At 40.1% G+C, this 11,792-nt stretch overlaps 1 pseudogene; it reads right to left on the bottom strand.

The window, feature by feature from the left end:
* Positions 1–7,152: 7,152 nt before the first annotated feature.
* LOC126023115 (uncharacterized) lies at positions 7,153–7,272 on the bottom strand (annotated as a pseudogene).
* Positions 7,273–11,792: the final 4,520 nt, after the last annotated feature.

Here is an 11,792-nt window from a genome sequence, read left to right as displayed (position 1 = left end):
GTTTTCCATCCCATACTTTTTTTTTTAAAAGCAGATCCTTAAAGTTGTGTCTAAGGTATGTAGTGCATAGGAGCCTATTTTATCAATAAAGATAAGTGGTTAAAACTTATGTGGTCTCTAAGTTCATATGCAAACAGTGCTGTTTTCCCTTCATTTGTTTTCCTTACGCAAAAAGAATACTTTTGTGTTTTTTTAAGAATTGACTGTAAGTGCCCCTGCCTGCAGGGACACCAATAAGATGTGGTTATTCTTTCTTGGAGGGAGATCATGCAAACACAAAAACAGACATGGATACAGACAGACAAAGACAGACAAAAGTGGGAAAAGGATTCCAGCCAAATCTGAATCCACTTCCGTTTATTGAAAGTCAAGGCCCGGCTCATATACTTTTTGTGGGCACAGTTCTGCTCGTAAATATGTGGATAGGAAATAGATACAGAGAACAGGCCATATTGTTCAGATAACAGAACCCATCAACAAGTAGGATGGAATGTACAGATAATGGGACCCACCTCCATCAGGCTGTAGTGCACTGATAATAGAAACCCATCTCAGGCAGGTCGGAATGTACAGATAACAGGGACTTAATAATTTACTCAGTTTCCCAGGACCAAAATTCTGTGCCTGCCTTGTTTCTATACAAGCCTTAAATCTTAAATGTTTATTCCTTAAGGCTGCCTGCTTTTAGCATAGCTCTCTGTTTGTTGCCTTTCTGTGCCTTACAAGCCTTAAATCTTAAAAGTTTACATTTATTCTCTTTTTTTTTTCGGGCCACACCCATTTGATGCTCAGGGGTTACTCCTGGCTAAGCGCTCAGAAATTGCCCCTGGCTTGGGGGGACCATATGGGACGCCAGGGGATCCAACCATGGTCCTTCCTTGGCTAACGCTTGCAAGGCAGACACCTTACCTCTAGCGCCACCTCGCCGGCCCCTACATTTATTCTCAAGGCTTCCTACTTTTAGCAAAGTTCTGTACCTGTCACAAGGCCCTTCTTTTTAGCTAAGTTTTCTGCCTGTTCTAAGGGGCTCCCTACATTCCCCCCTTCTAATATAGAGCAAGATTTAAAGTATAATATGCTAACTATAACTATGAGGTTATATTATTTAATAGCTATCCTACATTCTAAATTATTCTATATAGTTCTATATAGTTGGTAAAACCTCCTGAGCCCAAGCATTTTAAAATCTTCTCAGGGATCAATGTTTTCCTTTGATATTCAGGTATGCTGAAAGACTGTCAGACTTCAGTTTCCCAAATCAGGTGTCGCCTGTTTAACAAAAGCAGAAGGAAGTCAATGTTCCCATGGCAAAACTAGGAAAAGTTATCCAAACATAGGAATATAGCTAGTAAGTTGTCATTTAATGGAGCGGTCCAAATGTCCATTTAAGTTCAGCCCACTTTACATGGCAAGCACCGGATCATCCCATTTAACCTATTCGGATTAGCTCTAGCACTTTTGTCATGCAAAGGCCAAGCATTGCACAGATTATGTTTGTAGTTATAAGGAGTTTCACTGAGGTTTATCGCCTACAGAATCCCACTGGCAATGGACGGTACCCAGTTAAGGGGCCCAAAGGTCTCCTTATATGCCACTGCGCTTCACGCCAATGTGTAGGTTCAGCCCGCATGAATCATGTTTAGTGTTCTAATCCCAAATACTCTGGGCCTGATTGTGCCTTTTCTTTATCTTTTTTTTTTTGATTTTTGGGCCACACCCGGTAATGCTCAGGGGTTACTCCTGGCTATATGCTCAGAAGTTGCTCCTGGCTTGGGGGACCATATGGGACACCGGGGGATCGAACCTTGGTCCGTCCAAGGCTAGCGCAGGCAAGGCAGGCCCCTGATTGTGCCTTTTCATAGTTAGGCTTTCTAGTCCTGAAATTCCAGAGGAACCAGTGCATGGCCCCACTAGAAAAATATAGAAAATCTTAGGATGGAGATGGGCAACTCTATTAAACAAGATGTGAAAGAAAAACCTTATTTTTTGAATTTTCCCATATGCTCTACTTGACTTGACCTTGCTACATTTGGCCCACAGGCCGTGCAGTATTCCTTGACATGCCGTTTTAAGGGCCCATGCTGGGGTAAGGTACCATGCCAGGATATGTCCACGGTTGTCCCTGTATATGGCCTTATCATGAATTATGCAGTGGCATTCACAGTCATACAGGTTTCCACTGGAAAGCCTCTGTCTGTCTGTCCTGCAAGTCTAAACAATGATAATGTACCTAAATAGGTTTTTGCCATTAATTCATCAACTTGATGCTTAACAAAATCAGTTAATTTTTTAAAAGTCCATGGCCTAAATGAGATTACCAATAAATAGTAAGCCAATGAGGGGGCCAAGGAAGGAAGGCAAAAGGGTGTTTAACCAACCAAACATAATCCACACTCCCTCATCCTGTTTAATATTTAAAGGCCAGGTGATATAATTTATCAATTTCATCCTGAATTTCCTGACTATTATCAGAATTGTTAAAGCAACACATGTCTTTCACTTTTTCATAGCATTACAATAGAATCAGTGACAAATACACAATTGATATTTTCATCTTCATGGCAAAAGTGTCCTTTAATTTCTTTCCAAGGTATTCCCTCATTCTGTGCTCTCTGGAGATGCTCACTCCTCATTGTTGTCATCTGAAATTATTTGCCTGCAGACCCATCCTCTGGAAGTCTCTTTTGGAAGTAGGTGGCTCTTTAAGTTCTGTGGAAGGAACATAAGGGAAACTCTCAGGGTCTGTTGTGGCCCTGGAGACAGATTGATTAATTTGTCATATCTTCACGGGAGCCAGTGTGTAACTCCTTCAATGTTAGAAATGCACACAGATCCACGGCCCCAGATAAGTACTAGGTCTGGGCCTTGCCATTTGCCAAATTAATGGATCTTTCCATATTCCAAGGTGTACTGATTTTTAGTTGAAAGATGCCAGAGTCTCCTCTCGGGGAGTCGGAAGCTTCAGCAGGCAACACAGGAGTGACTTGGCTCCATGCGGTAGGCTTTTTGGGAAGATGCAGTCTCGGCTTTGCCACAGTCTTCTTTCTCCTTCCGGTCGGTCCCCAGGGGGAAGGGGAAGGGACTGGTGAACTTCTGGCTTCCAGCAATTAGGAAGCAAATGCCTCTCAGGGAGTCGGAACTTCAGCAGGAACTTCAGCAGGCAACACGAGGATGACATGGCTCCATTTCCTCTTCGCTTGGCAAAATCACACACCAAAGTGGTGTCTCAAAAACAACACCCTCCCTCTTGACTATTTCTGAAACATAAAAGGGGCACGTGTATCTCCTTTGTATATCTCAGATGTATTCCCTTAACATCTATAACTCTTTTCGAATATCCTCTTATATAGTGACAATTTTGCTCACTTTTTTTTTTTATTTGATTATTTGCTTTTCCCCCTTTGAGATCTGTTTTATAAGCAATACTGGTAGAAGAGTACCTCTGTATAGATTTCATGTTTGAACCAAGTTATGGGGAATGTTGGACTTGATCCGTTGGCCCCCAGATACACCAACAATACCTTGTGGCATTGTTTCTCTTTTGCATAGGCACATTAAAGTGGGAAAATAATACATATGCAAACAAGTTCTTATCTAATAGAGATGGAACACAAATTTGGTAATGCAGTTAGACCTTATACACTGAACATTGGCATAATGATTTGGCTTAGACCTCAGAAGAATGGGCATTGCCCATACACCCCTGAACAATGAATACCATCTATGGAAACAACCACAATTGTCTATAACATTACCAGGATCCAAACCTCTACCAGGGAAGACCTACCAATGCTCTGGCATTGACTTACAACAAAGAGTGCTCTCAACAACCAGACGTCTCAGCAACAGCCTGCTTGCAGGGCGATTGCTCCGCATCTAATGGTGTGCTGAAACTAGAGGATGCTCCACATCAGCCTGACTTCGATGAAAGAAATGCATAGAATCTAGTATCTTTAAATATAGGAACCTGATACCAACAACAGCTAAAGTGTGAAAAAGTTTTACCGGGACCACGGAGAATGACCCGGGTTGGACAGACTGGAATGCCTGGAGCCCAGAGTTGGTCTTATGCCAATAAACTTCGCGGGTGAGGTCTTCTTGTAATCAGGCAAAGGATTTTTTCTGTTTTCCTATATTTTTCTGGGCCTATGCAAGTAACGGCAATTGCCACTGTCACACCCGTACTATTTTTTTTAACCCTTATTCTTTTTTTTTTAATATATATATTTTATTTAATCACCTTGATTACATACATGATTGTGTTTGGGTTTCAGTCATGTAAAGAACACCCCCTTCACCAGTGCAACATTCCCATCACCAATGTCCCATGTCTCCCTCCTCCCCACCCGACCCCTGCCTGTACTCTAAACAGGCTCTCCATTTCCCTCATACATTCTCATTATTAGGACAGTTCAAAATGTAGTTATTTCTCTAACTAAACTCATCACTCTTTGTGGTGAACTTCCTGAGGTGAGCTGGAACTTCCAGCTCTTTTCTCTTTTGTGTCTGAAAATTATTATTGCAAGAATGTCTTTCATTTTTCTTAAAACCCATAGATGAGTGAGACCATTCTGCGTTTTTCTCTCTCTCTCTGACTTATTTCACTCAGCATAATAGATTCCGTGTACATCCATGTATAGGAAAATTTCATGACTTCATCTCTCCTGACAGCTGCATAATATTCCATTGTGTATATGTACCACAGTTTCTTTAGCCATTCGTCTGTTGAGGGGCATCTTGGTTGTTTCCAGAGTCTTGCTATGGTAAATAGTGCTGCAATGAATATAGGTGTAAGGAAGGGGTTTTTGTATTGTATTTTTATGTTCCTAGGGTATATTCCTAGGAGTGGTATAGCTGGATCGTATGGGAGCTCGATTTCCAGTTTTTGGAGGAATCTCCATATTGCTTTCCATAAAGGTTGAACTAGATGGCATTCCCACCAGCAGTGGATAAGAGTTCCTTTCTCTCCACATCCCCGCCAACACTGTTGATTCTCATTCTTTGTGATGTGTGCCATTCTCTGGGGTGTGAGGTGGTATCTCATCGTTGTTTTGATTTGCATCTCCCTGATGATTAGTGATGTGGAGCATTTTTTCATGTGTCTTTAACCCTTATTCTTTAAAAATAAAAAACAATTTACTGAACTTAAAAACAAATAACTGTAGTAAAATGCCTGTTTAGAATATAGGCAGGAGATGGGAAGGGGAAGGGGGCATTGGGACTGAGGAATGCTACACTGGTGAAGGGGGGTGTTCTGTTTGTGACTGTAACCCAGCTATAATCATGTTACTTAAATTAAAAATATTAAAAAAAATACTGACACTAAAAAATAAAAAATAATAAAAACTAAAATAAAGATGCCAGAGTCTGTCTGCTGCTAAGTGACCAGACTGATCAAGCTGTGAAAAAATTAATTGAGGGGCCGGAGATATAGCACAGCAGCGTTTGCCTTACAAGCAGCCAATCCAGGACCTATGGTGGCTGGTTCGAATCCCAGCATCCCATATGGTCCCCGTGCCTGCCAGGACCTATTTATGAGCAGATAGCCAGGAGTTACGTAACCCCTGAGTGCCGCCGGGTATGGCCCCCCCCAAAAAAATTAATTGAAATCTCAAAAATGACTAAGGCTTTGAAAATTGTATTTTATCATGAAAGTGATAACAAACAGGCATTTTACACCAAATCGAACAGCACTTAAGCAAAACTTTTCACACAAAGGGCCATTTCATTCAACACTATACACACATGAACAGACAAAAGGATCGATCCAAAACTTATGTTAAAAAATGGACCCCGGGGCCCGGAGAGATAGCACAGCGGCATTTGCCTTGCAAGCAGCCAATTCAGGACCAAAGGTGGTTGGTTCGAATCCCCCGTGCCTGCCAGGAGCTATTTCTGAGCAGACAGCCAGGAGTAACCCCTGAGCACCACCGGGTGTGGCCCCCCCCCAAAAAAAAATTTGACCCGGGTAAATTGGACAAGCGCTTTTAAATATATAGCCGGCATGTTTGTAAGAACAATTTTTATAGGAAAACTTTTCCAGTTTCTAAAAGTACTTAATATAGATGGAGTGAAGCTTTGCTGAAAATAAAAGCTTCATGGGCCCGGAGAGATAGCACAGCGGTGTTTGCCTTGCAAGCAGCTGATCCAGACCAAAGGTGGTTGGTTCGAATCCCGGTGTCCCATATGGTCCCCTGTGCCTGCCAGGAGCTATTTCTGAGCAGACAGACAGAAGTGACCCCTGAGCACTGCCGAGTGTGGCCCAAAAACCAAAATAATAATAATAATAATAATAATAATAATAATAATAATAATAATAATAATAATAATAATAAAAGCTTCAAGGTTTAGATTTAGCACAAAACATTTCCAAAACAATCCTTTTTTTTTCTGTTTTGTTTTGGTTTTTTGTTTTTTGGGTCATACCCGGCGGCTCAGGGGTTACTCCTGGCTGTCTGCTCAGAAATAGCTCCTGGCAGGCACAGGGGAGCATATGGGACACCGGGATTCGAACCAACCACCTTTGGTCCTGGATCAGCTGCTTGCAAGGCAAACGCCGCTGTGCTATCTCTCCGGGCCCAACAATCCTAATTTTGAAGTTTAAAACATTGAGTAAAATTGTTAATAAGCAGTTCAAAATTTTAAGTAAAATGGTTAATGAGCACTGTAGAAGGAGTCTTCACTTTGAAGTATGATACTATCTGCTTTAAATAAACAGGTTCCCTTTAAAATATTTTCAGTGTAGAACAGTAAGACAGCTGCAATAAAGTGTTAAATTTTCAATTTTTAAACACAAGAACATAAACTATGACTATTAAAGGTATGAAAAACTGACTTGATAAAGCAAACAAATGTCCCTACTTTGAAGATCTCAAGTTAATAATTTGTAAAAAAAAATTTATATACCAAATTAGCAAAATATTTAGATCTCCAAAAACAAAAACAAAAAAAGTTTAGATTATTATAAAAATTAGTTAAAGACATTTGATGCATTTCCACACTTAGAACTTAAGACCAAAATTATATTTGATACATGTTGACAACCTGCTTATAAATTTTAGTTACTTTCATAATATTAATTACTCATAAAATTAACAACTTTTTTCATCAATACTAGATTTCTTCACTTTGACACAAATATACAGTTTTGTATAATGTGTTGACTTTTCTAATACACTTAAAAGGAAATACAGAGGTAAAGAACAGACATTGCTATAGCACAGAATTAAAACCAAGGGTACTATAAAGCACATTTGGGTGTTCACTGTGCAATAAAATTAACAATATTATTTAAAAAGGCTAACCACAACATTTTTCACATAATTTTTTTCAAATACCTTGAAAATCAAAATAAATTTTCTAATAGAAATATAAAAGACTCAAATTTGAACACTTTTGTGTCCATTTGAATTTAAAACGCCAAAAAGTTTTTCTTTTACCAATAATCTGTTATTACAAATGACAGAATTATGACCTTGCTCTAAAATTCCTGAGAGGCATGAACAAGGGAGTTTAGTGCTCTTATCTCCCTGTTGCTCTTTCTCCCTGGAGAATCTTTTAACCCTTACAGACCTGAATTTAGAAAGTTCCCTGATTTCCAATATCTTAATAATTACTCCTCCCAATGCACAAATCTTAATTACACATAATGCTTTCAGAAAAGGCACACTCATGCCACATGATTCATTTCACAAACTTCACAATTATTTGAGGCCTCTTATCACTCACATCAAAAATCTGACAATAATTCTCACTATAAATTCTACATGAACATGGTTACTGAATCTTTTTAATTCTACCCTCGCCACTCTCTGCCGTCTCTAGCAGAGCTATCAAACTTGCAACTACAAAGACACACACAGGCTAGCACTATTTCTGCTAAACTCAAGTCAAATTTTACTAACTTTAAGGGAGAGGAGACATTTCCTCCAGAATTTCTCTCTATGTTCTGACTACACAGAACAGAAAACCACAGACAGACACATGAGGCTCCACATTACAAGGAAAAGAAACCAATACACTCAGGTAACAAAACACAACCAATGTACTCTCTCTTAAACAGTTCAGGTTGCAAAACAATATATCAGGTACATGTAGTTACTGTCCCATTATTAAATACTTTTATCTCAACAAATATTATAATAAACAAACAAAAAATGTTTCAACTCCTTCCACAACGAATGGTATAACAACCAAAAATAATCATAAGATAGCAATGCAAAATGAAACTTCTGAGACAAATAATAGTGGGAATTTCAGGAGAGAGGAAACAGCACATAGAAAGAGCTTCAAAGGGGCCAGAGATAGCATAGAGGTAAGGCATTTTGCCTTGCTTGCAGAAGGTCAGTGGTTCGAATCCCGGAATCCCATATAATCCCCTGAGCCTGCCAGAAGAGATTTCTGAGCATAGAGCCAGGAGTAACCCCTGAGGGCTGCCGGGTGTGACCTAAAAAAAAAACCAACAAAATAATTAAAAAAAAAAAAAAGAGGGGCCTGAGAGATAGCATGGAGGTAAAGTGTTTGCCTTTCATGCAGGAGGTCATCGGTCATCATATGGCCTCCCATACGGTACCATGCCTGCTAGGAGCAATTTTGAGCCTGGAGCTAGGAATAACCCCTCAGCACTGCCGGGGTTAAAACCACACCAAAAAATAAATAAATAAAAAGAAAGAGCTTCAGATTTAGAGACACAGCTAAGAAGAAAAGTTCAAGGAGATGAGCAAAGAGGAGAAAAAGCCAAAGAAAAATTTCAACGTGAAGGAGAAAGGGGGAAACACTATAATTCATAACAGTAAAATTCATCAAACAATATCAAAATTCATCAAAAATATCAAAATTTATCAAACAATATCAAAATTAATCAAACAATATCATCTGCCGCTGTCAGCAGAGGGGATATTAAGGAGCAGGAACATTAGGACCCTGAGGGAGAGGTCATCCGTATCTTTCAATGGGGCATCCTAAGATAGTTTTAACTCTTCACAATATCAAAAATAAAACCAGCTTCTTCGCTCTCTATATTTCTTTTTTTTGTTTTTTTTGTTTTTTTGTTTTTTTGGGTCACAGCCAGCGGTGCTCAGGGGTTACTCCTGGCTGTCTGTTCAGAAATAGCTCCTAGCAGGCACGGGGGACCATATGGGACAACGGGATTTGAACCAACCTCCTTTGGTCCTGGATCGGCTGCTTGCAAGGCAAACGCCGCTGTGCTATCTCTCCGGGCCCTGCTCTCTATATTTCACCAGCCTTTTTTGCACAGGCTATTTATTCTATTTCACCAGTCTTTCTTTCTATTTCTCTATATTTATTCACCGGTCTTTCTCTGAAACTTTATTTCTACATTATTTATCTATCATTTTTAAATTCACCAGTCATTATTTCAAAATTCTTTTTACTCTATTATTTTTAAATTCACCATTCTTTCTCTGAAACTGTATTTCACTATTATTCTCATATTTACCAGTCTTTCTCTGAAGCCTTATTTCTTTATTATTTCTCTACTACTCCTAAATTTACCAATCTTTATTTCAAAGCTCTTTTTCTCTATATGTATTCACCAGTCTTTCTCTGAAACTGTATTTCACTATTATTCTCATATTTACCAGTCTTTCTCTGAAACCTTAGTTCTTCATTATTTTTAAATTCACCAGTCTTTTAGGCTCTATTTCACCAGCCTCTCTATGGGCTCTATTTATAATGTCCTGTAATACAGGATTTTTTCGACCTTAAAATAAATCACAATTTACCAATCCTGCAGTTTTCTTATGCTCTGACTCTTCTGCTGAATGTGGCTGCAGGTCACTGCAGCCCTCCATCCCAAGAAGCCACATTGGGTGCCAAAGTGTGAGTGCCCCTGCCTGCAGGGACACCAATTAAGATGTGGTTTTCTTTCTTGGAGGGAAATCACGCAAACACAAAGACACAAAGACAGACATAGAGACAGACAGACAAAAATGGGAAAAGGATTCCAGCCAAATCTGAATCCAATTCCGTTTATTGAAACTCAAGGCCCGGTTCATATACTTTTCGTGGGCACAGTTCTGCTCGTAAATATGTGGATAGGAAATAGATACATAGAACAGGCCATATTGTTCAGATAACAGGACCCATCAGCAAGTAGGATGGAATGTACAGGTAATGGGATCCATCTCCCTCAGGCCAGGGTGCACTGATAATGGAACCCATCTCAGGCAGGTCGGAATGTACAGATAAAGGGGACCTAATAATTTAGACTCAGTTTTCCAGGACCAAAATTCTGTGCCTTCTTTGTTTCTGTAACCACCTTAAATGTTTATTTATTCCTTAAGGCTGCCTGCTTTTAGCATAGCTCTCTGCTTGTTGCCTTTCTGTGCCTTACAAACCTTAAATCTTAAAAGTTTACATTTATTCTCAAGGCTGCCTGCTTTTAGCAAAGTTCTGTGCCTGTCACAAGGCCCTTCATTTTAGCTAAGTTTTCTTCTGCCTGTTCTAAGGGGCTCCCTACAATTGGTTAGCAATTATTTTGTTTTGATTTGTTTCGGTTTGGTTTTTGGGTCACACCCGGCAACGCTCAGGGGTGACTCCTGGCTCTATGCTCAGAAATCGCTCCTGGCAGGCTCGGGGACCATATGGGATGCCGGGATTTGAACCACCAACCTGCATGCAAGGCAAACACATTACCTCCATGCTATCTCTCCGGCCCGGTTAGCAATTTTTTGCCAGTTCTGCAAGTCTTTGCTCATCTTTGGTGGCTTGAAGAGTGTTTTCCCTAGAGTACATTCAAATTCTAACCAGCTGTCACCAGCTATGATTCTACTTAGGAAAAGCATCATTGTAGATCCAGTGAAGGTGAACATACCGGATGGAAGCTGGACATTTATACACTGATTATCAGTGTATAAAGGAGAAGGAAATTGGAAACATGCAGGAGAAAGTCAGGTGAAGACGTGTTCTGCAAGCCAATGATTGGTGCCCCTGGCAGCGAACCTGACTGGTGCCACCAGCAATAAACAGAGGCTTAGCATGGAGTCCCTTAGAGTCTGGGATCAGCTGAAGGGGCCAGACTGGAGTAATAGTACATTCTGTAAGGCGCTTGCCTTGCTGAGCACCCAATACAATCCACACAACTTCACCCCCAGGTCTGGCAGGATGATCCCTGAGTAGAGAGCCAGGAGAAATCCTTGAGTATTTGTGTTTTCCCCCACATATTGCTTGAAGGGACAGAAAAGGACGAATCCATAACAGTTTTTGATTAGCACTGCTTTTCCCCCCTGGGGTGCTAGAAATCAGCCTTTAGACTTTACACATATAAGATGAGCACATCTAAGATGTATGGCTGAGCTATATGTGTGCCCTGATTTTGGTTTTTGGACTATACCCCGCGGTACTTAATGGTTACTCTTAGCTCTATGCTCAGAAATTACTCCTGGCATGCTCACAGGACCATATTGGATACTGGGGATCGAACCTAGGTTGGCCTTTTGCAAGACAAGCACCCTACCCACTGTGCTATCGCTCTGACCCCAATAGTCCATTGGTTTTGCTAGGAAATTGAACAGAAAAAAATTTCAAACGTTTCTGGCCTCAGCAACTGAAGGTGGAATAGTCATTCACTAAACCAAATGGAGTGACAGTAGAATAGGACTTTTTTTTATTATTCATAAAAGAAAGTTGCGTGTTTGACATAGTTGATCAAAATACATTTGTTTCCAGATAAGTGAAAACTAAGTTATTGAAAATAAAATGGAGGACCAGGGATAGTACAATGGTACGGCGTTTGCAGTGCATGACCCAAAAACAAAAAAGAAAATGGAAGA

Source organism: Suncus etruscus, chromosome 11 (genome assembly GCF_024139225.1).
Source record: "Suncus etruscus isolate mSunEtr1 chromosome 11, mSunEtr1.pri.cur, whole genome shotgun sequence".
Lineage (NCBI taxonomy): Eukaryota > Metazoa > Chordata > Mammalia > Eulipotyphla > Soricidae > Suncus > Suncus etruscus.
This window is presented reverse-complemented; position numbering and strand designations above follow the sequence as displayed.